The sequence below is a fragment of the Bos grunniens genome, chromosome X (genome assembly GCF_055505025.1).
Source record: "Bos grunniens cultivar Pamir isolate PY7600 chromosome X, Bosgru_T2T1.0, whole genome shotgun sequence".
Lineage (NCBI taxonomy): Eukaryota > Metazoa > Chordata > Mammalia > Artiodactyla > Bovidae > Bos > Bos grunniens.
In genome coordinates, this window is record NC_141194.1 from 61,348,855 (window position 1) to 61,374,024 (window position 25,170).

A 25,170-nucleotide genomic window follows, 5' to 3' on the forward strand; every position below is an offset into this window, starting at 1 on the left:
AGGAGTGAGTCAGTCAGTCAGCCAAGAAGGCGGGAACCATTGTTTCCTTGACCATCTGGCTGTTGCACAAGGTCTTCCGTCATGCCACATGGTCTGAGAGATCTGGGGTAGACAGGAGGCTGAGGGGCTGATTTGCTGACAAAGAAGACCGTCACTGTCTCAAACTGGAGTGGAAGAAATGGTGGTGGTGAGACACTTCTCAAATAGGGGGTCCGGTGGAGAAGGCCAGAGGGGGACTACAACATGGCCGGTTGGTGAGGCAGCACAGTGAAGCCAAATGACTTAAAGTTGGTGTAAGATCGCGAAGTGGGAGTTTCTGCTCAAGGTGGGGACGGGAGCTCGCTTGGCTCCTCCCACCCTCGGTGCTGCCAACCGCGCGCTGAGTCCCCGGCAGCCACCGGAGGCGCAAGTGCCGCCGCGAACTCATGGCCCAGGCTCTGGGCTGGGGGCGGAACTTGCGGATCCTGAAGCTCCGGAGTGGGACGCCGCGGGATGTGAAGGGCACCCGCTGGGACCCGCAGAGCTGGAAACCAGGTGATCAGAGCCGAGCGGACCCTGCGGAGGTCAGGGCTCGGCTGCACTGCCGCAGGCTCTGCACTCCCATTCTCCTCGCCGCCTCCCATCTCGTCTGTCCCATCTCAACCCCGCGCCTGACTGGCAGCCCACTCCCCCCACCACCCCCGTTTCAGAGCTTTCACCCCTGCAGTCCGCTTGCTTATAATTCCTAGCCATCTCTCGCTCTGTCCCTGGGTATACCATACTTTGATCCCTATAGTCCGTCTGGCTTTGTCCCTCTCCACCTCTCCTTGGGCGGGCATCCTACTCTCAGAAAGAGCAAAAACTGTCTACTATGATTATTAACTGTGGAAAATTCTGAAAGAGATGGGAATACCAGACCACCTGACCTGCCTCTTGAGAAACCTGTATGCAGGTCAGGAAGCAACAGTTAGAACTGGATATGGAACAACAGACTGGTTCCAAATAGGAAAAGGAGTACGTCAAGGCTGTATATTGTCACCCTGCTCTTTTAACTTATATGTAGAGTACATCATGTGAAATGCCAGGCTGGATGAAGCACAAGCTGGAATCAAGATTGCCGGGAGAAATATCAATAACCTCAGATATGCAGATGACACCATCCTTATGGCAGAAAGTGAAGAGGAACTAAAAAGCCTGTTGATGAAAGCGAAAGAGGAGAGTGAAAAAGTTGGCTTAAAGCTCAACATTCAGAAAATTAAGATCATGGCATCCCGTCCCATCACTTCTTGGGAAATACATGGGGAAACAGTGGAAACAGTGTCAGACTTTATTTTTGGGGGCTCCAAAATCACTGCAGATGGTGATCGCAGCCGTGAAATTAAAAGATGCTTACTCCTTGGAAGGAAAGTTATGACCACCCTAGATAGCATATTCAAAAGCAGAGACATTATTTTGCCAACAAAGATGCATCTAGTCAAGGCTATGGTTTTTCCAGTGGTCATGTATGGATGTGAGAGTTGGACTGTGAAGAAAGCTGAGCACTGAAGAATTGATGCTTTTGAACTGTGGTGTTGGAGAAGACTCTTGAGAGTCCCTTGGACTGCAAGGAGATCTAACCAGTCCATTCTAAAGGAGATCGGTCCTGGAGATCGGTTCATTGGAAGGACTGATGGTGAAGCTGAAACTCTAGTACTTTGGCCACCTCATGCGAAGAGTTGACTCATTGGAAAAGACCCTGATGCTGGGAGGGATTGGGGGTAGGAGGAGAAGGGGACGACAGAGGATGAGATGGCTGGATGGCATCACCCAAACTCGATGGACATCAGTTTGGGTGAACTCCAGGAGTTGATGATAGACAGGGAGGCCTGGTGTGCTGCGATTCATGGGGTCACAAAGAGTCGGACGTGACTGACCAACTGAACTGAACTGATGGTTATTAACACGTAGTAGGCAGTTTTAATAAATAGTATGTTCCCGGCTCCCTATTCCTCTAGCACTTTGTCGCTGTCTCTGGCATGGCATTTGGACCCTCCTGATGTCTTCCTGTCCCACTATATGTATTTTTACCCCTTCATTCATATATCTGTCCATCCTATCCCATGTTTTGTCTCCATGTCTTACTACTGAACCCATAGCTCCCTACACTCTCCATCACTCCAAGAGCACTTTCCTCCCCCACTCTGTCCCATAGTTGTGTGACACAGCTCAGCCACCCTGGCAGCACCTTTTTAGTCAGCTAGAAAAGCCTAAAAGCTCCATCCCCATGGTCTCTTTCCACTCCAGAAAGTCTCCAAGAGTGCCTGGCACTTTGTCTTTTTTAAAACAGAAAAAAATATATATTTCTTTGAGCACGGAAAAAAAACCTTTCAGGTTCTGCCCGTTCTTTTCCCCTGGTAATTTCCCCCTTGCTCCCACTCAAATGCCACATAAGGAATAGCAAACCAGGTTTAGATTTGTCATGGAATGTGTGAATGCATTGAAGGATGGGGGCTGTGGAGATCCTCAGATCAGACCATCTTATTACGTGGGCACTGAAGACCAGAGAGGGCAAGATTCTCAGCCTAGTCACACAGTATCCTTGTGGTAGAAGCCGGGTAGAAGCCAGAGTTGCAGTGTCCTGTCCCCTGATCCAGGAGTCTTGGTGGGAATGGGACCCAGGAGAAGCTTTCCTGGTGTTTCTTGGGGGGCTGCTTGATTCAGACACATCAAATGTCCAACCTTGCTGTCTTTTCTTCTCTCCCTGTCCTTTGGGACCTCACCTGGCTGCCTGCCTGCCTGGGTTGAGCATTCTCCATCTAGGGATGCTGTTGCCTTCTGCACTGGCGTGGTAGTTCCAGGAATGCAGGGACCCTTGTTGGGCCTATCTACCCTGTTCCCTACCCAAGCCCCTAAGAGTGCCTGGATGCCCACCATGTTGACTGACAGGTTGTTGTGTATGTGTAGGGGAGCCCTGGCCCTGGCTCAGGGTCGAATTAGAATATGTGTGTGTGTAGGGATACCAGGGAAGGGGGAGAGCTGTGATTGCTTAAGGGCACACTGAGATGAAACAGGAGTTCCAAGCCAAAAATCCAAGCCATTGCTGAGTGACCTTGGAGCCACATCACACATCCCATGCCCTCTCCGATGCCATCCTGGGACCTCTGAGGGCTATCCTTCAAGGGAAGGAGACAGGGTGGATAGGTGGCCACACGTCTGGTACTGTCTGCCTGAGTTGAGATTACCAAACCCCAGAGACCCATAATCACGGGGTTGATCTGGGCCAGGCTGTGGGCAGGAACTGTAAAAGCTACTCTCTGTCCCTTTTCACTCCCTCATCCGAGCAGCCCTCCAACTTTCTGGGCTGCAGCATGAGGTCAGGCTGTGGTGGGCTGATGGTGGGGACTGTGGGTGGAAAAGAAGAACCCCTCCTCCTTCATCTCCTCCTCACACTCCCAGAGTTTGTCTTTGGAGCTGTTTCCCGGGAGGGACATGTGGAAGGGTCCTGGCAAGGGGGCAGGATCTTGAGCTTAGTTCAGAGGCTCTGGGTGTCCACTGCTGCAAGATGAGCTGAGGACAGCACTGGAGGCAGAGGACGAGTCTCCAGTCCTCTGGGCCAGCTTGGCCTCAGCCCCTCCCTTTCTCTGAATTTCATCTCACCCCCCTCTTCCTTTTTCACTCTTTCATTTGCTCTTTCTTGCCTGGCCCCCTGCTAATCCCCACCCTCAAAGGACCCTCATACCCCACCATCCCTTCCTTTACAGAAGATCCATGCATGTAATTTTCTGGGAGTCCTACTCCCATGGGAACATACAGAGAGATTCACAGGAGTAGAGAATAATCTGGAAAGAAGGGACCATAGAAACCAGGACCCAGTCCTGTTTTTTCAGATGAGGAAACAGCCTAGACAGGAAGGAGCAAGTTTGAGGACTGAAGCTAGATTGGACAGAGGTGGCTGTTGGGAAAGGTAGAGGGAGGTTCCTCTGACCTCAGCTGCTTGTTTGTGTGCATGGGGAAGGTGCAGGGCAAGGTGACAGTCTCTAGCTGGAAGTGGGCTTGCTTTTGCTTATTTCCCTTCAGCACACTGTGCCCTTCCTCTGAAGGACAGGAATGGCGTGGGCCGTGGGGGCTGGGGGTGGACATCCTGCTCTGGGAGTGTGTACCCAGTGTGAACCCACCTATTTTTTTTTTGACTCAAGGCAGGCAGACCTCCCCAAGGGAACTGAGCGTGGGGACGGGGGTGGTATTGTGGGCCAGGGATGGGGGGCTTGCAGCAGAAAACCTCTAGCTCCTTTGAGACAGTCCTATAAAGCCAGACCAGAGTCACAGCCTGGATGTGAAAGGGATCCATTGCTAGGTCTGTTGTGTGCATGCTGCAGGCCTTCAAGCTGACACTTTTATCTGGTGTTTGGAGGTGTTGAGGGGTGGGATGGGGCAGGCTCTTGGATGTCTGGGGAAGAGCTGAGGACAGGGACTAAGTGGGCCTGGGTTTTCTGCCTCCAGTTGCCTAGTCCAAGTGTCCGGAGGCAGTCATGAGCTGCCCCAACACTCTCCTCTTGATGGCTGCAGAAGGCAGGCGGGAGGTAATGATTGCCTCTGTATCCTAGCTCAGAGAAGGCAAGTGACCCTTGAAACTCCCCTAGCCTGTGCTTGGCTCAGCCAATGCTCAAGCTGCCCTTGCAGCCAGCCCAGAGGTCCCAGCCTAGCACAGAGCCCCCCTTGCACGGTGCTCTGGCATGCGGGGTGAGCACAGCCATGCTGGTCCCCTGGGTTGTGGGCTGACAGGGGGTCTTTGTGCTCATCCCAGGACATAGCTCTCTGTCCCCCACCTCTACTTGGCAGTGCTCAGTGAGGTGTGCCCCTCACCTTTGGAAGCCACTCCCCCCACTACATTCCCGCCTCCCTACATCTGGCCCTACTCCAGCTGCCCCTCTGAGTGTGAATCCCCCTGACGTGGCCATGGTTTCTCAGGAATTTTTTAACAAGCTGTAACAATCCCACATTGTGGCAACCTGATCAGAAGTCCCCTTTCATGAGGCTGGGGGCACCCTAAACCTCCAGGAAGCAGGCCTTTACCCTCCCAGGCCTGACTGGTGGGCTTTCCATGAGGCCTGTTTGAATGTGTGTGCAAGTGTGAGTGCATGTGTCAGGGCACCCATGGTCATGTGCTGGGTGCTGCTGCTGCTGCTGCTAAGTCGCTTTAGTCGTGTCTGACTCTGTGCGACCCCATAGACGGCAGTCCATCAGGCTCCCCCGTCCCTGGGATTCTCCAGGCAAGAACACTGGAGTGGGTTGCAGTTTCCTTCTCCAATGCATGAAAGTGAAAAGTGAAAGTGAAGTCGCTCAGTCGCGTCCATGTGCTGGGTGGGGCTGGTCTAATTTATTTTTCCCTCACAGCTCCTCCTCCCCATATATTCTTCCCTACTGAGTTCCCTGGAATTATTTGCTGCTGCTCTTTAGCTGCATGGGAGAGAGTAGTGGAAGAGTCTTTTGGGTTATTTCCTGATGTTACCCTGGACCATTCTGGAGTGGGACTATGCGTCTGACGGCAGTAGCCCGAGGAATTCCCATCTGGACAGGGATGGGTGTAGGGACTGTTGTTAATTTCTCAGATAGGCACTTATTGAGACCCAAGTGTCTCAGAGTAAGACTCAGGGTAACAGCATATGGAGTTTCTCTCTACCACTGCCTAGAAGGAAAGGGTTGATTGGCTTTGGCAAAAGCTTAGCTTTACAACACCTTCAGTGCCATCCTGTCACCCTTTATAGTACTCATATCCATTGTCTCAACTTTGCCCACTAGAGATTGTGCTCTCCCCTCATTTTACAGATGAAACTGATGGTTGGAGTGGCACAATGACTTTTCCTGGGTGACACAGACAGAAAGCCATGGAGACTAGCACTTAACTTTCCTACTTCCTGATCCAGGACTCACTCCACCATTGCTCAGTGCCTCTATCATCATATCTGACACTTAGAAGCACATTCTAGGTGCCAGTCACTGTTCTAGGTAATTTAGTCTAGTGGATCTGCTTAGCAGCAATATAAGGTCAGGATGTGATTATCGTCCATACGTTTCAGATAAGGAGACTGAGGCACAGAAAGCTGGAAAGTAAATTTGCCCAAGGTACACAGCTAGTGTACCTAGCAGAGTTGCACTTCTGTACCCAGGCTGTCTGACTCCAGAATCCACTGTCCTGCCTTTTGTATGACACAGTGGGCTATGGTAGTGATAGAATGAGGGCAGCCACATGCCTCAGGCATAGAAACACATGCATGCACCCTGAGACTTAGTCACCTGCCCTCAGCCTACCCTCATGAAGACTACACTTCTCTGCCTGATGGTTCAGCTGGCATGTGGGGCAGCAGCAACACTATAGGACACACAGGAAATTCGGGGCGGGGTTATAGGAAAAGGGATGGCAAGAATCTGGAGGTTCCCATTATCTCCAGAGTCATTCAAGATGCTGCCCAGAAAGGGACCTGTGAAAAGGTACCATGTTCTCATCTTCCAGGAACCGTTGCTAAATATCTGTTCATGCAAGACTCTGGCTTAGGTTGGAGATCTTGGGGAGCAAGGGATGCTGGTGTTTGAAGGAGATGAGTTATCTTTGTTTTTCTGAAGAAACTGAGCTCTCCTGGCTTTTCTGAAGCTCTTGGGATAAGGGAAAGAGATTTTTTAAAAAAAAAAGACCCACAGAAATAGCCTAGACATCTGCTTGGGCCATTTCAGAATGTCACAGTGCTCATCGCAAATATTAGGACTGTAGCTTTTGCTGACTATTGTGTTCACTCATGACCAGATGTTTTTATTGAGTACCTAGTCTATGATAGGCATTGTGAAGCTCTTGTTCTAATTATTTATAGCAATTGCTCCTTTTGTAGTTTTTCACTTCCTGTAGTTTTCCCTTTTGTAGTTTTCTGGTTTGATAACCTTTTTTTTTTTTTTTTTTTAAAGAATTGGGTGTCTCAGAACCCATCGTATCTGATTCACTTAAATTTATCTACCAAAAGGTAACTTGAGTTTTTTGCTCATCATTCATTTGATTTATTTTTTCATGTATTTATTCATGGTTGTCCCTTGAGTATCTTTTAACATTCATTCACCCATTAGCAAACATTGAGAAGCTACTGTAGGCACTGTGCTTGGTGTCATGTGGCAGATGGAATCTGTTCTGATATGGTTTCCTGACCTTCAGTACAGATCAGATGAGATCAGTCGCTCAGTCGTGTCCAACTCTTTGCAACCCCATGAATCGCAGCACGCTAGGCCTCCCTGTCCATCACCAACTCCTGGAGTTCACTCAGACTCACGTCCATCGAGTCAGTGATGCCATCCAGCCATTTCATCCTCTGTCGTCCCCTTCTCCTCTTGCCCCCAGTCCCTCCCAGCATCAGAGTCTTTTCCAATGAGTCAACTCTTCGCATGAGGGGGCCAAAGTACTGGAGTTTCAGCTTTAGCATCATTCCTTCCAAAGAAATCCCAGGGCTGATCTCCTTCAGAATGGACTGGTTGGATCTCCTTGCAGTCCAAGGGACTCTCAAGAGTCTTCTCCAACACCACAGTTCAAAAGCATCAATTCTTCGGCACTCAGCCTTCTTCACAGTCCAACTCTCACATCCATACGTGACCACAGGAAAAACCATAGCCTTGACTAGACTTGTCTCTAGTCAAGACCTTCAGTACAGTTCAGTTCAGTTCAGTTGCTCACTTGTGTCCAACTCTTTGCAACCCCATGGACTACAGCACTCCAGGCCTCCCTGTCCATCACCAACTCCCGAAGTTTACTGAAACTCATATCCATTGAGTCGATGACGCAATCCAACCATCTCATCCTCTGTTGTCCCCTTCTCCCCCCACCTTCAAGCCTTCTCAGCATCAGGGTCTTTTCAAATGAGTCAGCTCTTTGCATCAGGTGGCCAAAGTATTGGACTTTCAGCTTCAACATCAGTCCTTTCAATGAATATTCAGGACTGATTTCCTTGAGGATGGACTGGTTGGATCTTCTTGCTGTCCAAGGGACTCTCCAGGGTCTTCTCCAACACCACAGTTCAAAAGCATCAATTCTTTGGTGTTCAGCTTTCTTTATAGTCCAACTCTCACATCCACACATGACTACTGGGAAAACCATAGCTCTGACTAGATGGACCTTTGTTGGCAAAGTAATGTCTCTGCTTTTTAATAAGCTGTCTAGGTTAGTCATAACTTTTCTTCCAAGGAGCAAGCATCTTTTAATTTCATGGCTGCAGTCACCATCTGCAGTGATTTTGGAGGCCAAAAAATAAAGTCTCTCATTGTTTCCACTGTTTCCCCATCTATTTGCCATGAAGTGATGGGACCAGATGCCATGATCTTAGTTTTCTGAATGTTGAGTTTTAAGCCAACTTTTTCACTTTCCTCTTTCACTTTCATCATTAGGGAACCTATAGGACCACTGCAGGACCCACATTCTTATATCCCTCTAGCCTTTTCCAGAAACATGGTAAGTTTGGCTCCAACTCAGAGCCTTAGGGATGCTTACAAATATAGCAACCCAGTGTCAGGAAGAAGGTCATCTCCCTTCCCACCCATGATAAAGATTTCTGACTCTGGGTTGGATTTTGTTTCCAGGAGTTAGTTCTAGGATTCAGGCTTCATCCATACCCAAGACCCAAGAGGACATTGCTCATCTTGAACAAAGTGCCAGCTGTGTGCAGTCTTGTCATTGAGAGGAACAGACGTGTACACACCTTGCTTCACCATTTTTCCCCTCATTCTCATCAAGGCTGGCAGGGAAGGAAGGTAGAAGAATTCCAATTTGGCCTAGCGTACTGAAGGCCAGGCAAAAGGGGGGCACCTGGGGCTAGGTCTAGCTCTGCCATTGCCTCAGACTACTTTAAGAAAGTTGCAGCGTTAAAAACATTAATTTTTGCTCTTCTCTGTGTTGTGTACTCTGGGCAACAAGTTGGATGCAGTCCTTGCTTTCTATGAACTTCAGCTTCATTTCTCCCATTTGTTAGGTATGAAATCTCCCATCTATTAGGAGAAAATGACTAGTGTGCAGGTATTATTCCTGCCATGGATTTGCTGGGAAAACTTGAGTGAGTCATTTCTTCTTAGGTTCTATTTTGTAAATGTGGAGGATAATGATTGAATGGCATGGGGTCTTGGGTACTCCCATCCTTGATTAATAGGAGTCCCTGATTCAACAATGAAATGAAAGTGTGAAATTGTATTGGACCCTTGTGAGGAAAGGCAAGAGAGAAATCAAAACTTTACACTCTGTTTCTTACTGAATTTAAACAGGCTTTCTGGTGGTACTTGTCACAACTTTTAGGAGCCTTCTCATTTCATGATTAATGAACCAGGGATCAACCCAGGGATCAAACCCAGGTCTCCCTCATTCTGGGAGGATTCTTTATCGGCTGAGCCACAAGGGAAGCCTAAGAATACTGGAGTGGGTAGCTTATCCCTTCTCCAGCAGATCTTCCCGACCCAGGAATCGAACAGGGGTCTCCTGCATTGCAGGCAGATTCTTCACCAACTGAGCTATGAGGGATTTTTAACATGATTAATGCAGATACCCCAAATTTTCCCTACATTTCTCTGCACAGAGTTTGGACACGGGGCAGAGAGCTGGGAATCGTGGGGGAGTTGCAGAATGCTGAGGCCTGAACAAGATGGGAATGGCAACTTGCTTCTCAAATACCTAATGTTCTTTTAGTTGACCCAACTAATCAGGGATCTCACTAAAGTTGTGTCTTCCGAACTCCTGGTAAATTATCCTCAGCAAGCAACTGAACCTTCCCGAGTTCATAGTCTAAGTATTTAAATCCCCGACACGAGTGCCAGACACAGAGCTCAATAGATACTAGTTTGCTCGCCAGTAACCCCGCTTGTTCACCCTTAGTTGCTGGCCCTGAGTTTGTACCTTCCCCCAATGCCGCCCCCCCCCCCCTCAGCGGTGTGACCGGAGGTAGAGGCAGAGGCCCAGGGATTGGAAGAACTTGAAGGCAGAGCCCCACCCACCACAATTTGGGCCGCTTTCTGGGGAGTTCGGTGGGCCGGACTGCGCCCTCATTGGTTGAAGGTCCCATAGGTGGGCGGGGCGTCCCCGCCGCCCGACTCGCCGCTGCTCCGTCCCCACCTGCGCCGAGAGTGGCTCCGGGTTGACACCAGCTAAGGGGCCGCAGCAGCTGCTCCTCTGGCTGGCCCCGTTACCCCCGCCCGACCCCAGGCTCCGCGCGTGCCTCCCGCCCGCTGGTAGCTGCGTCGGGACTCGAACCCACAGCGACGGACGCGGTCTTCAGGTGGGAGTTAGGGCGACGGCCGGAGGAGGTCGGGGCCGGCGAGGCGCCCGGGCTCCCTCGCCTCGCCTCTCCAGCGCGCTCCAGCCCCGCTCTTAGCGTTTCGGCTGCGCGGCGTCCACAGGAGGCGCAAGGGGAGCGAGCCGAACCACTTGCGTCCCCGGGATTTGAGGCCCGAGTCGCCAAAATTGGGGGACTCCCGGAGCCGCCGTCCGCGATTCTCCCGAGAAAGCCCCGCGAGTCGGGTGGTGGAAGGCAGCTGTCCGCGCATTACCCCCGGGCCTGATTGGAGCCCAGAGCCGCGGCTCTGGGGCTTCGGAGGCGGGCTGAAACTGAGCGGGGTGGCGGGGCTTGGGCTCTGTGGTCGAGTCACGCCGCTTTTCCTCTATTCTCCTTCCTCTTCTGTTGAGCACATTTCCAGGAAGCCCCTGGTTGGGCGGCCTGGGCTTTCCCCTCAGGTCACTGCCTTCCCTTCTGAGAAACGCCCGGACTTTCCTGATATTAAGACAGCGGCGGGGATCAAGCGAAATTCTTTGGATAAGTCGCGTCTTTCAGGGCTGCTTTACCCCATGAAGTCCAAGATGGTTTTAGATTAGAGAACCTGTGAGCCAGTTAGTGGAAGCTTTGGGGATTTCCCCATTTAGATAGTATGAGGTTCTCTCCTCCATTTCTGTTCTCCCAAGACTTTTTAAAGTACTGATTTACAACTCAGAAAACCAAAGTTCAGCCACTAATTCATGTGACCTTAGGCGAGTCATGCTACTTCTGTGGGCCAGTGTTTTCAACTGCACCTTGGTTAGTGGGCTGGATTTCAGTATATAAGGGGCCAGTCTCTTCCACCCTGACATCTGGTGACTTGCTGCGTGGGTCCAGGCTCTTAAGCTGGCAGGTAAAGTGTTGTTTCTGAGATGCTTGGGGTGACAGGAGCTATGCAGATGGAGAGCATTGTCGTTATTATGCAGCTAAGCCAGCTGGAAAACTAGTGGTACTGGGAAAGGCAACCAAGACAGCAGCCAGACTGAAGGTGGAGAGTAGTGGGGCCAACCCTGAGCCCTGGGCCCCAGAGGTTGGGCTGGAGGGCCCTGGCTTGTCTCCATCTCACTCAGAGCACCGATGTCGGGGGTCCCTGCAGGAGACGGTGATGAATCATACCAAGGGCTATTTTCAAACCCTGACTCCTACTGTGGATCTGTTCCTGCCCCCACTCTAGGGGTTGATGTCCCCACCCATCATCTGTCTTACTGCTCTGTGAATTTCCCCTTCACTTTCATCTTCCTGGAATAAAAGATAATTCTTATCTGGGGATGAGAGGAGGCAAAACAAGAGTGTAGAGAAGTAGAGGAGATGGCATCTGCAGGTGCTTTCTGAGTGGTTGATGGATTAACCCAGAAGAGTGTGATGGGAATGATGATTTTGGGGAGTGGGGGGCTCTCACCCAAAGGCTACAGCTACCATATTGCTAGACATTCTGGGCTGGTCCTCATTTTCAGGATTTGACCTTTGTCCAACTATGTTCTGGATTTGAGATTTGGAATTTCTGTGCCTTAAAAGCCAGAAAGTCCCAAAAGGAGGAGAGGGAGTCTATAATGGGGATGCTGTGGCAGATGTCAAGGTTCAGCAGGTGACAGGTTTAACAAAGGCAGGGTGTGCCCTACCTTCTTGGGGAAGGTGAGCCATGGGGTCTCTCACTAGAAGAAGGAGTTGTCTCTGGCTTGAATAGATTAAAGATAACTTTTTTCCTGGGCTCCCAGTTTGGGTAGGATCCAGCGTCATGGCCTTTGGGAGGCTGTTATCAGATAAAGTAAAGAGGGGATGTGAAAGATGCAAGGGCTTTAGGATGGAATATGTGAACTCCTCCACCCTGCAACTGTTAACAGAGGAGTTGAGCACAGGGCTGGGCACATAGTTATTGGTGTCAAGTGTTTATTGCAGCTTTATTCATCTGTGACTTGGGGCCTTGGTTTATGTGTGTGTATTAAGGGGGAACAGGTCCTAGTAAATTTGAGTCACTGGACAGGAGGCCCCAGTCTGGGTCCTTGTCACCAATCTGAAGTGCTGTGTGTGTTGAGCCTCCTCCTGCCCAGCCTTCCACTTTGGAATTTGCACACCCCACTGTTGCTGTCCCTGTTTACCCCGACCTTGCTGGAGCTGCAGAACTGAAGGTAAAGTTCCTCAGGAGTCTAGCGTGGTGTCAGGCAAAGAACAGGGGACTGGGAGCAGGACACATGGAGGTTCTAACTCAGGCTCTGCTGTTCCATTCGATCTCTTTTCTTGGTTTCTCCCTGCTTTATCCACTTCAGCAGATTAAATGAGAAGGTCCATGGCTAAGAGCTCGGTAAATTACCAAGTGCTGTATAAATTATTAGTCATTAAGTTCTGGTACTAGTTCTTGTGAAGGACACAGAGTGTAACCCCCACCTTCTGGAAATCTGCCATCTAGTAGATGGGAGTTAGTGGCATGGATACATGACACACCAAGCCTTTACCTTGGTGAGGGCTTTAAAAAATTATTATGAAGAATTTCAAACATACATAAAAGTAGAGATGATCGATGGAGTAAAGTCCCATTAGCCACACATGGCCAATCCTTCCCTATTTATACTTCACTCTCTTGTTATTTTGACATGAATCCCAGACACCTTATCAATTTGTCTATAAATAGTCATATTACATATTATATGTATGAATGCTGCTATTGCTGCTGCTGCTAAGTCGCTTCAGTCATGTCCGACTCTGTGCGACCCCATAGACGGCAGCCCACAAGGCTCCCCCGTCCCTAGGACTCTCCAGGCAAGAACACTGGAGTGGGTTGCCATTTCCTTCTCCAATACATGAAAGTGAAAAGTGAAAGTGAAGTCACTCAGTCATGTCTGACTCTTAGCGACCCCATGGACTGCAGCCCACCAGGCTCCTCTGTCCATGGGATTTTCCAGGCAAGAGTACTGGAGTGGGGTGCCATTGCCTTCTCCGGTATGAATGATAGAGACTCAAATGATAGATACTGCACCACTATCTCACCTGAAAACAGTTCCTTAATATCATCAAATACTCTAGCAGTTCATATTTCCCGTTGTTGAGGATGTTTTGCCCTGGGAAGACTGACCTGGGCAACAGTGAATTTTGACCGATGGGAAGATGACTGACAGAGGCAGTGACATTTGAGCTGAACCTTGAAAGAGAGGCCTACGAATGGTCTGAGTTGGAGGGATTATGGAGCCCTAGCCCCCTTGTTTTAAAGTGCCTGCCACTGTCTCTGAGGTTTCAGCTCTGGGGCTTGGGCTCCCAAGGTTGACTTGTGGAGGAATCTTGTGAAAAGTATGTGCATGCCTTAGTTCTGTAGGGGTAAATGAGAGTTCTGACTTTCTTGCTGGCCTCCCTAGTTTCAGGGCCACCCGGGAGCTTGAGGTCGCAGGCCTGGGAGAATTCCTGGGAGGCTTCTCACCTCCTGGCCTTCCCCTGCCCCTGGCCCCCAAGGCCAGTTCCAGTTCAGAGCAAAACAGGATGCATTCAGGATGAGCGTCTTTCCCAGCTTGTCATCTAATCACCATGACCCAGCTTGGAGCTTCCTCTCTCATTCATGATAAAAACCCTCACTGTCTCGCTTTTCCCTCCCACCCCAGTAAGGGTGTGCTGACTTCCTCCGTATCCGGGCCAGCCCTCCTCCACCCCCTTGTGTAGCTGAGGGAGAGTTTCCCTCATCCAGGCCTTGCTACCCCAGAGCCTCCTGCTCTTGGGCTGTCCTTGGGAAAGGAGTGGCTCCTTTTGAGCAAACCCAGGGTCCTGCCACTGTGTGGTTAATGATTGAGCCACATAATAACCACCTTGGAAAGTCACCTCTAGGGATGGCCATTAACTAACTCTTTGTCCACCCCAGGCCTTAAAGGGACCCCATTTTAAGCCCTTACCGTCCCCCAAGGGGACATTAATGAACATTCAGGCATGAGAACTTCTGGGGCCAATTAAGCTTCTGCCCCTGTGTTTTCACTTGGGGAAACAGAAGTAGTCATTCACGTTGCTTGAAGGATGCATACGCATCTTGGGTGGTATTATAGAGACAGGCAGGGAGTTGAATTAATAGAAATTCAGATGGACAATGGGGTAAGGTTTTTGTTTGTTTGTTTGGTTTTTTAGGCGTCAGAGTCATAGGGGGTGGGGGTGTTTCAAGGAGCAGTTGAATCCCTGATCTCAATTTGAAAGTCTAAAAGAGCAAGAAATGCCCACTCAAAGGGTTCGCCATTACTGGGGGGTGGGGTGGGGCTGTGTGTGTCTGTTTTCAGTCCAGTTGTGGGTCCCTTCACACCAGACTGGGACATAAGACCTGAGGCCTCCATAGTGGAGGAGGAGGCATTCCTCAGAGAGCCTGTATCTTGACAAGCAGTGGGAATTGGGAAGGATCAAGCTAGGACACACGTCCAATATAGATAGCTCTAGACCAGGGGTTCCCAACCTTTAGGCCACAGATCAGGAGCAGTCTGTGGTCTATTAGTAACCGGGCCACACAGCAGGAGGTGAGTGGTGGGTGAGCGAGCAAAGCTTCATCTGTCTTTTACAGCTGCTCCCCATCACTCTCCCATCACCCCCAGATGGGCCTGTCTAGTTGCAGGAAAACAATCTCAGGGCTGTCACTGATTCTGTGTTATTGTGAGTCATATAATTATTTCATTATATATCACAATGTAATAATAATGGCAATAAAGTGCACAATAAATGTAATGCACGTGAATCGTCCTGAAACCAACCCCAACCCTCCCCCCCGCCCATCCGTGGAAAAATTGTCTTCCACATAACCAGTCCCTGGTGCCAAAAAAGTTGGGCACCACTGCTCTAGACCACAAGTTTTCTGCAGTTTCAGTGAGACAAGAAGGAACCAACATTTAGTGAACCCCATGGGCCTGCGATAGGGTCAGGAAACCTGGCTTCTGGTTGTGCCTCTCTCTAGCTACCTCTCCATGAGTGACTTCAGAAAAGACAATATGCTTTCCCTGGGCCTAGCTTGGGTAGATGACATAGACTTGGTGGTCTCCCAGGCTTCCTTCTAGCCATGAGACTCTGCGTTCCCAGTCAAGAACGTTTCCTTATCCACAAGGCAAAGGTGAACTGGTTTCAAATTGTACCATGCCTAGTCACTAAATATTCTCGGCTGGCTGGTCAGTTAGGGTTGGCAGGGCCTTGAACTACCACAGCTTGGGTTTTCCTTGAGCGTGGACTTTTGTGCAGTTTGCTCTCTTGCCCCTCCTCATGCTTGTGTCTGCCCCAGGTGGCCACCCTCGACCCATTCAGCCGCAAGTTAATGAGTGACCTGCTCCCTCCCTGTGTAGTACCAGCCCGCAGTGCTCCTGAGATCCCAGGTCTCTGTGGGAACCGGCCAAGGGCCTAACCAGTTCTGGTCACCTTTATGCTTCTCCCGCAATACACTAGAGGTAGGAAGCAGACAGAGCTCAGGAAAGAAAGGCCTTTAGAGGGCACTGGGTCTAACTCTCCTTCAGTAGCTCGGGTTTTTCGCTCCAAGTATTCGAGCAGTTCCTGTCACCCATTTTCAATAAGCGGGAGCACAGTGTTTCAAGGCAGTGGCTTACATCCATGGAATCTCCAAAGTTTTTTTTTTTTTTTTTCTTTCCCCCAATGTTGAGCTGATCTCTGTCTCCCTTTGGCTTTTACCCCTGGGTCCCAGCTCTGCCCCCTGGGACCGCCTAGACCCTATCTGTTCTCTCTGATCTGTGGATGTCTAAGGATAGAACCCGAGTCCCTCTGTGTTTTCCCCAGGCCAAACAGCCTCAGGTCCTCCAAATGTTCCTCAGGGGACCTGGGACCAGTACTTCCCAGCCTCATTACTGGCCTTTGCACATTCTACCATTTGTGGCTCTGGGGAGCCCCTTACTCACCTCCGTTTATTTGTACCCTCAACTTTTCCAGACTTCTCCATTACTTTTTCATGGTGACTCCAGCAGGTTGATTCTGAACCCCAGGAGTCCTGGGTCCAAACACCTCATACAATTCTCTCTGATTTGTTTGTCATTCTGGTCCAGCTAACTCCCATGACTGTGGTGCCCTTGGGAGGGTATGGCCTTCTTCTTGGTGTCCCCACATCTGAGGGCAAGCCTGAGGAGAGGAGGTGCTCACTGGGATGGGCTGACTGCATTGTACTGTGTGGGGGCTGACCATATAGCCTGCTTTTCTGCCACTTGCTTTTGTCTCTTGAGCTGGTGGGGGGTGTAGGAAAGGGATATTTTAAGGAGCATCAAAGCTGGAAATGAGTCTGAGCCACGCCCACAGTGGGGCCTAGAAGTGTGAATCAGATGGGGAGAAGCACCAGCTCAGCCATGCCTCTAGCAGTCAGTGATGATGACAGTGACGAGTCCTACCATTTCTTTAAAGTTTCCAAGGGACTTTCAGTTCCATGACCGCATTCTGTTCACAGAGCAACCCAGTCAGACAGACCATGTGATCCCTGCAGCAGGTTCCTGGCTGATCCCCACCTGAGGCCCAGAGAGAGGAAGCGCTCAGTCTCCAGGGAGGAAGGATTTGGAACCCATGTCTTCTGACCCTCAGCCTTCCCCGTTTCCCCCAAACCACACCCCAGCAGCCAAGGCTGCTGGGGCTGACTTGGCAGCTTCCCCACTGCAGAGGAACCTCTGCCCAGGCTGTAGTTCTGTTCCCATGGTAGAGGGAGGGACCTCTAGGGGAGGTGCCTGAGGATTTCCTGTCCTTTATCTGGGCTGCAGAGGCAGGCCTGTCTGAGGTGCGAGAGAGGCACTTGCAGCCAACTTTTCTGCTCTAGGTTGAAGTCAAGTCAGGCAGGCAAGGGCAATGAGCTTGGGAAGCACGTTGCCCCAAACATCTGGTCTGAGCAGCCCCCACCTGAGTAGTGTCTTGTAAATGGGACAAACAGAGAGGGTCATGTGGGAAAGGGGCCAGAATGGAGTCAAAGCAAAACACCCCCTGAAGTGTACACAGGATGCCCGGGGCAGGACAGTGTCACTGTGAGGAGTGGCGACTCTGGTATAATGCAGCACTGGGTGACTTTAGGCAAATTCTGTAACCTCTGTGAGCTTCCAGCCTCTGTCAGCTGTGAGATGAAGGTATGTACTTACCTCAGGGGTTGCTGAATATGAAATCCAATAGTATAAATAGCACTCTCACTGTTATTGTTGTTTAGTAGTACTTTCTTCTACCTTGTCACTGCTATTTCTCACTAACTTGGAGACATGCTATACTCAAACCTGCCACCTCTCGGGCCTAAGTCTGGACTTTTCTGTCATTTCAGATTCTGCCTCCTCCTGAAAAGCTCTTCCTGACTGTGCCTGCCTCCAGGGCTCCCTTCCTCCGGGCTCCTTTAGTGACATTTATTACTCTGAAAGAGACTTAGTAACAATGGTAACACCAAGAACAATAGGGAATTCTTCTCAATTCTTGACACATTTGAATTTACTTAGCTCCCATGACAATTCAGTAAGGTGGGTACTGCTATAATCACCCCCATGTTATGTATGAAGAAACTGAATCAGGGAGAGGTTAAAAGAACTTCCCCAAGGTCATGCGGCTCGAGGGTGATGGAGCTGGGATCAGGACACAGGCAGTCTGAGTCCACCACCCACATCCTTAGCGACTGTGTCATGCTTTCCCCTTCCCTTTCCCAGATGCCTGCCTGGGAGGCAAGAGCTAAATCTCGAGTCTCCCACCCCTGCCTGACTGCTCCCCACACCCACCAGCAATCACCGAGTCCTGTACATACAGTCCCCAGGTCCTTGCATGTTCCAGACCCCCAGGGTTGACAGATGAAGAGGAGAGAAAACACTGAGGGCTGGGTATCTAAAGCAGAGCTGCGCTGAGGTGGGGGCGGGTGTGCAGGAGGGAGTGGGGATTGTTCTGATGGCAGCAGGCCTGCCTGATTAGCACTTTCCTGCACTGAGGGTGGAGAGCAGGCTGCTAGGTGGCATTAGGAGAAGAGACATTTTAGTGAGCTATCTTCACAACCAGGTTGTATTATTTAGAAGGTGTGGGTGGTTAGGGGCACGTGGGTAGCTGGCTGGATTCACTTTTGTGAGCCCTGCAGCTGGCCTGGCACATGCTAAATTGGGTATGTATGTGAGGGGCTTTTGTCTAGATGCTCTAGTCCTCCCTCCAGTGTTCCCACCTCAGGGCTCTCGGGTGCTGCGAGCTTACTTCCCTCAGGTTTTACCAGCTGCCAGCTCCGTTACTTTCGAGCTCATTCTGTTACTTGCCTCCAAATGAGCTCCAGGGGGTGCTTCAAGGACAGTCCATCTTAGCCTCTGCCTCCCTGAGAAGGAGGGCCTAGTACCAGCTCTTGCCAGGTACTCTAGGAGAGTTCAATGTTTGTTCAGTTTTCAGACCTTGGTGCCTACCATAGGGCCCAGTGCAGAGTAGGTGCTCAGGTAATATTGGTTGAATAAATACGCAACCAAGGGGGAGTGGATTTGGAGGGGAGAGCCTGGGGATGCTGACGTGAGAACAGATCAACAGGAGGGCTGTGGGCATTTACTCAGTTTCTTGGTTTCATCTGTAGTCCAATAGAAACCATTTGACCTTTCAGGGGAGCCTGGCATGCTGCAGTCCATGGGGCCACAAAGAGTTGGACATGACTGAGCAACTGAACTGAACTGACGTTTCATAGCCTTAGTTTCCCTTTTGTCCAGCAGGCCAGCCTTGGACAGGGCTGTTGTGGAGACCAAAGAGATACAGCATGATCAGGTGCTTCTCTACTACTGGGAACTTACTTCAAGTTAATGGTTCATACTGCAGAAAAACTGGTATATGTTTTTTTATGTCTGTGGCCTAGAAGATTTCTCCTATATAATGAGGATTCTAATGTAGTGGCTCTGACTCTGGAGCCAGACTGCCTCAGTGTGGATCTTGGACCACCACTTCTTCACTGATGACCTTGGGAAATTACTCTGTAGCTGTGGGCCTCAGTTTTCTCATTGATCAAATAGAGATATTATCAGAGCACTAACCTCACAGGGTTGTTATGAAGGCTCAATAACATAAATCATATAAAAAGTACCTAATCTAATGCCTGGGACAATAATGATGACTTGTTGCCCTTTGGCTGCTATGATTATTATCTCATTTTATATTTGCAAATACCTCATTTTGTCAGTACTATGATTGTAATGCTACTTGACAGATGAGGATACTGTGGCATAGAGAAATAAAGTCTTATCCAGTATGATCTATATAAAGTCCTTAGCTCAGGGTCTGGCACATAGTAAGTAAATATTAGTGTCTATCATGAATTATTCTTAATGCACAACATAATTACATTCAGTATCATAAAAATTGTTATCAATAATGATCACAGCCAGAGCTGAGAAGTAGCAGAGCTAGGACTAAAAGTCAGGTCTTCAGATCACTAGCTTGTTACTCTTCCCACTCACCGTACTGCAGAACCTGTATGCTCTGGAGTCCTAACACGGCCATCAGGCCACTCTTTGGGGTTTTCCTTCCCTTCACCTCACCATGGCCTGAGCATTCCTATCATCACCCCTGTCCCCACCTTCTCCTTTGAACTCCTTGTCCCAGCCCTCCCTTTGGCCACTGCTGGGCTCCAAGGCAGGCTTGTGTCTGTTGGCTTCCAGAGGAGAGCAGACCTGGCCTGAGGAGGCTACTTCTCTCAGGCCTATATCTTTTCTGTCAGAGACAATTTTCTCTGGATCTCAGGGTGGGGCCAAGCTCCTTCAAGGCATTTCCTGCCCAGAAGTTTATATTTGGCCTCAGCAAGAGGAAAGGGAAGTTGGGTTTAGGAAGGGGGGTTGGGATGTAGAAGTGGTGGTACAGGGTCAAAACAGGTGAGCACCAACATTTTGCAGAACAGGAAAGGGAAGCAGAAGATGGTGGATGTCCCTTCTCTTAAGTAAGTTTGCGTGCTCACAGGAGCTTGGGATGGGAGAGCTAAGTGCTCCATGAGGCAGAATGCCTCCACCCTCATCCAGAGTTTATCTTCTATTCTCACACCTTTGGTCCTTGGTTCCTGAATGTATGGTTTCTGCCCTGGGGCAAGGTGGGCTGCCAGTCAGCCAGTCTGCTGAATTGCAGATGTGTGCTCAGTTCTGTGGAGAAGGCAATGGCACCCCACTCCAGTACTCTTGCCTGGAAAATCACATGGGCAGAGGAGCCTGGTAGGCTGCAGTCCACAGGGTCGCTAGGAGTTGGACACGACTGAGCGACTTCACTTTCACTTTTCACTTTCATGCATTGGAGAAGGAAATGGCAACCTACTCCAGTGTTCTTGCCTGGAGAATCCCAGGGACGGGGGAGCCTGGTGGACTGCCGTCTATGGGGTCGCACAGAGTCAGACACGACTGAAGTGACTTAGCAGCAGCAGCAGCTCAGTTCTGTGTCCCCACTGTGGAGATGCCAGAGGAGGGGGTGAAGTCAAAGGTCTGCACGATGTTTAGTTGGGAAACAGGACTTCCTATCTAGGTGTTGCCAGAGCATGCAGTAGCCTACACCACATAGCACTGGGGAGACTGAGATACAAAGGACCCAATTGCTGGAGCTCCAGTGGAATGGGGGAAACAGATACATGCTGTCGAGAAGGTAATGGAAATATTCGGGGGGGGCACTTAATTTAACTGGGTGTTAGGGGGTTGGTGAGAGATCAGGGAATGAAGTCTTCATGGGATAGGGTGTCTGACCTTCATCGTGATAAATAATAGGAATTTGCAGCTTCAAGTCAGGCCGGGTCTTGAGTGTGGAGGTGGAAATCAGTTTGATGTCTGCCCCAGCTGTGGGCAGTGGGGAGCCCATTAGGTTGCAGACTAGGAGAGTGGCCAGGTCAGAGCTGGGCTCTTTGGAGAAGAAGCTGGCAGGATGACCTGTTGAAAGGACAGCCTGGAGGCTGGGAACTTGCAGGGCGGAAATAATCCAGGCATGAGAACCTGGAGCACGATTGGGCATGGGAAATCGTGACTGTTGGATGGAAAAATGGATAGAATTTGGTGGCTAAATACATGAGCAGAGAGAGGACAGACCAGCCTGACTAGAGGTTTAAGCCTTAATGTTTGGTGCCTTTGGAGGCCAGAAATCAGGAGAGCTGAATTGGAAGGGAAAGATGGGTTTGTTCTTGGTCCCTATTGAGGGTTCTTTCTTGAGTCTCCCAGAAGAGAGCATGCAAGAGGAGGCTCCCCTCTCTACCAATCACACATACTTCTGTTCTGGGTCTAGATTTTGGTGAGTGGCCATTGAAAGATAGGGAAACTGCCACTTAGATGGAGGTACTGGCTTGCCCAAGGTCATCTGACAGGTTCCTAGTGGAGCTAAGATCAGAATGTAGTTCTCCTGACTTTGGATCCAGTACCCTGTTCACCCATACCACAGTGGAGGGCAGTTCCATCTGCCCCATACCAGTTAGGCGGGTATCTCTTGCCTCCAGGCTGGGAACTGGAAGTGATGGAGTAGCACGTGAATTATTAAAACACCTGTCTTTCCTTGTCTCCCATGACCTTGTCAGAGCACCTGGGATGATCCGGATAGGGGACAGGATCCCCTGAGGGCAAGAAAGCTAATGGAGCCTCTGTGGCAGAGCAGGTGACAGCTTTGACCTTCACTTTCACAAGGAAGCCCTGTGCCAGGCAAAATGTCAGCTGTCTGCTTTGGCTCTGCTGCATCAAGTGCTTGCCTAGGAGACCACAGACCGGGCCGCCTCTGGACCCAAATTCTCAAGCAGCCCCAGCAGGCCAGAAGTCTGGCTTAGCCACAGGGCCCTCATGGCCCTCCTCCACTTATGGCTGCATACTGCAGCTTGGGCTACAGCTTTGTGTATGTGTGTGGAGACAGAGCACAGTTGGAAGTTCCTTATATCACTTCCATATTTATAAAAACTCCAAAAATAAGAACTGTCACCTCCCCTGGCTGATGCTGAAAGGGGTCCACAGTGTCCAGAGATAAGGGACCTACAGTGAACATTGCATTCATTCTTCACCTCACTTCTCAGGACATCCCCAAGGTGGGCTGGGGCTGCCTGGAGGTGCTTGAGGCCCCCAGGTAAGGTGGAAGGAAGCTGCTGTTCCTGGTCTCTTACACTTCAGGTCTGGAGTCAAGCTTTCTTTTATTATGGGAGGTGTCCTGTGCATTATAGGATGTTTAGTAGCATCCCTGACCTCTACTCGGTAGATACTAGCAGCATCCTTCCCCAGTTGTGATGACCAAAAATGTCTCCCAACATTGCCCAAGGTCTCCTGTGGTAGTGATGGGTGGGGGGGGGGGTTAAATTGTCTCTGGTTGAGAATCCTTGTGGCCTCATGGCCATGGCATGGACATGGAGTGTTAGAGAAGGAGGGCCACACCTGTGAACCTGCCACTGGCCAGCAAGTAGATTTTGTGGCTTCATTTTGTTGCCACCCAGTCCCACAGTAGCTCTAGCTGAGACCAGGGCTCACATCCGAACAGGTGCAGCAGGGGCCCCGAGTTCTGCCCAGCCACCAGAGGCCAGTCAGTGTCTAGCACTATCAAGCTCGGCCACTTGACATCAGCAGTCCTTGCTGCGGCACCCCTCCTGCAACGGTTGGAATGTGGGATAAGAGTTATTTTGGTCTCAGTCTCCCTTTCCCCCTCCCCTGGAAGAACCTAGTTAGAGTTGTGATTCCAGCTAAGAGCAGGAGAGACAACCAGTACACCTGACCTCCCAGTAGACAGAGCATGGTAGACCCCGGCATGTCCGCTGCAAGGTCAGGAGGGGAAGTCTTGACAGTCCCGGCATCCATGACAACTCTTAGTCTTGGCCCTTGTGAAGGCCCTTCTCCATCAGTCTCCCAGACAGAGAGGTGCATATCTGGGTGGTCACCTGTTGCAGCACCTTTGCCAGGGTCAGAACAAATCCCACAGACCCCTTTGTGCAAATTCAAATGAAGTACTGCCTCGGGGCTGAGTGGACACATTTCTCATGGCCAAGGCCCCTTAGTGTAATCTTATGGGAGAGTGGAAGGAGCAGGTCACAAGCACTTGGGGTCAGCTGAGATCCGAGCCCTCTGCTGGAAGGCCAACACCTCCTCAAGTGAGGTCCCTCTCTAGGAATAGGGGTGGGCAGAAGAACTGAGAGCTGCATCAACCAAGAGAAATGATCTGAGAAGCTCTTTGCTAGGACTTGGCATTTCCCACGTGCAACAGCAAGACGAGTGGTCAGTGGCCCCTCTGCCTACCAGAGGGCGACCAGCTTGGCCTCACAGAGTCCACCCTGGAAACTTGAGTTGTCACATAGATACCTGGGACCTTGGGTTGTCACATAGACAGCAGCCTCCCAGGGCTTTCTTCACCCCTCTGAACATTGGCTCTTTCCCCTAGGCTCACTGGAGGTGGGAGACACCATGCTGAAACAAACCTTGTTTTGGAGATACCCATCCTGCATTCACCCTGGAGAAGGAAATGGCAACCCACTCCAGTGTTCTTGCCTGGAGAATGTCATGGACAAAGGAACCTGGTGGGCTGCAGTCTATGTGGTCACAAAGAATCTGACATGACTGACTGACTATCACTCATCCTGCATTGAGGGCCACGGGGGAGATGCCCTTCCAAATAGGCAGCTAAGTAAGAGAAACGAAACCAAGTTTGTTGAAAGCTGCCTCATGGAATAAGTCAGCTAACTGAATAAATTGCCTTCACAGACACCTGCAGATGTCTATCACATGCATTCACATCACTGTTCGTTGGCCCCAAAGAGAGCATGAGCCAGTGATAAGAACAGGCCTGAGTGTAGCCTCTGGATAGAATATTTCTGAAGACCTATGCTGTGGCTTTTTTTTACCAGGTTATGTCTGTTTTGGGCAGCGGTTCTCGATCCTGGGTGTGCTTTCAAATCACCTGGAGAGCTCTCAAAAACAAAACAAAACTAATTATATCTCCAGAGAGTCTGATTTAATTGGTCATGATTTAATTGGGCCTCGGGCACTGGCATTTTCAAGTTCCCCAGATTATAATATGTACCCAAATCGAGAGGGGACTGCTCTGGTAGTAACAAGAACACTTTGATTTGGGCCTCTGTGACATCTACCCCTTTCTTGTCCTAGGCCCTGGATCTTGCCCAGTCCTGAGGCCTGAGCCGGATTTTGGGTTGGGAGGGAGCAGGCTGAACCAGGACTTGGGCAGCAGCTATCTCACAGCCCACAGGGTAACCAAAGGCATAAAGGCCTTGAGTTCCCCGACAGTGGTGTGAAGAGGGGTGACTGGCGAGTGAGGAGAGTGGCTGGATGAGACCCGAGCTCTGGCAGCTTAGTTGTTGATTGTCTTTTCTTCTCCTAGCTCACTTTCCCACTTCTTTATACCTAGGACACAATCTGAACTGAACTTTAAAGACTCTGGATACAAAGTTCAAGTTGTCTTATTAAAAGCAGCCCTCTCTGATGATAACTTTCATACAGCCTCTCAAAATCAGACAGAACCCAGCCAGATGCACACAGTAACCTCAGAGGTAGGCAGTAAAGTTGTTAGTCCCCAAATTGTAGATTTGGAAACCAAAGCTTAGAGAGTAAAGCAAGTTGCATATGATGATTTAGGCAGCAAGTGGGAGAGTCAGCTTGATTGGACAAAGCTTTTTCTCCAACTCAGGTATCATCTTTGGGTGTTATTGTATTTCCTCAGTGGGAAATAGTGCTGCCTTTTTCCTGAGTCCATAAACTCTTCCCTTGTTCATGTAGAGTTTCTCTAAAACAGAAGCCCTGCTTTTCTCTTCATTGTATCCTCCTCTGTATAGAAAAATGTGCAGTGCTAAGAGGATCCCTGGATGTGGCCTGTGGAAGTGTAGGTGTAGATACTGTCATTTACCCCTGAGACAGTACACTGCTGCTCAGCTAGTTCTTCTTTGTCATTCCCTTTGGGAGACTGAGGCATGATTGACTCTGGAGCATTCTAGTATGTCCTCTCCCCCAACCCTTGAGGGGATCGGCTGGGCCCCTCCCCAGGGAATCGCGGCTTAAAT

General features: G+C 50.1%; 1 protein-coding gene across 4 annotated transcripts in view; it reads left to right on the forward strand.

The window, feature by feature from the left end:
- Nucleotides 1-25,170, forward strand: part of STARD8 (StAR related lipid transfer domain containing 8) — an 82,093-nt gene that overhangs the window by 38,558 nt on the left and 18,365 nt on the right. Inside the window, exon 1 of one of the 4 annotated variants that reach the window (XM_086388471.1) lies at nucleotides 10,084-10,244. The exons of 2 other annotated variants lie outside the window; for them this stretch is intronic. The gene's annotated coding sequence lies outside the window, so the exon portion shown is untranslated. Of the gene's footprint in view, nucleotides 1-10,083; nucleotides 10,245-25,170 lie in introns of those variants that run through there. One more of the 4 variants, XM_086388472.1, reaches the window with a different exon arrangement.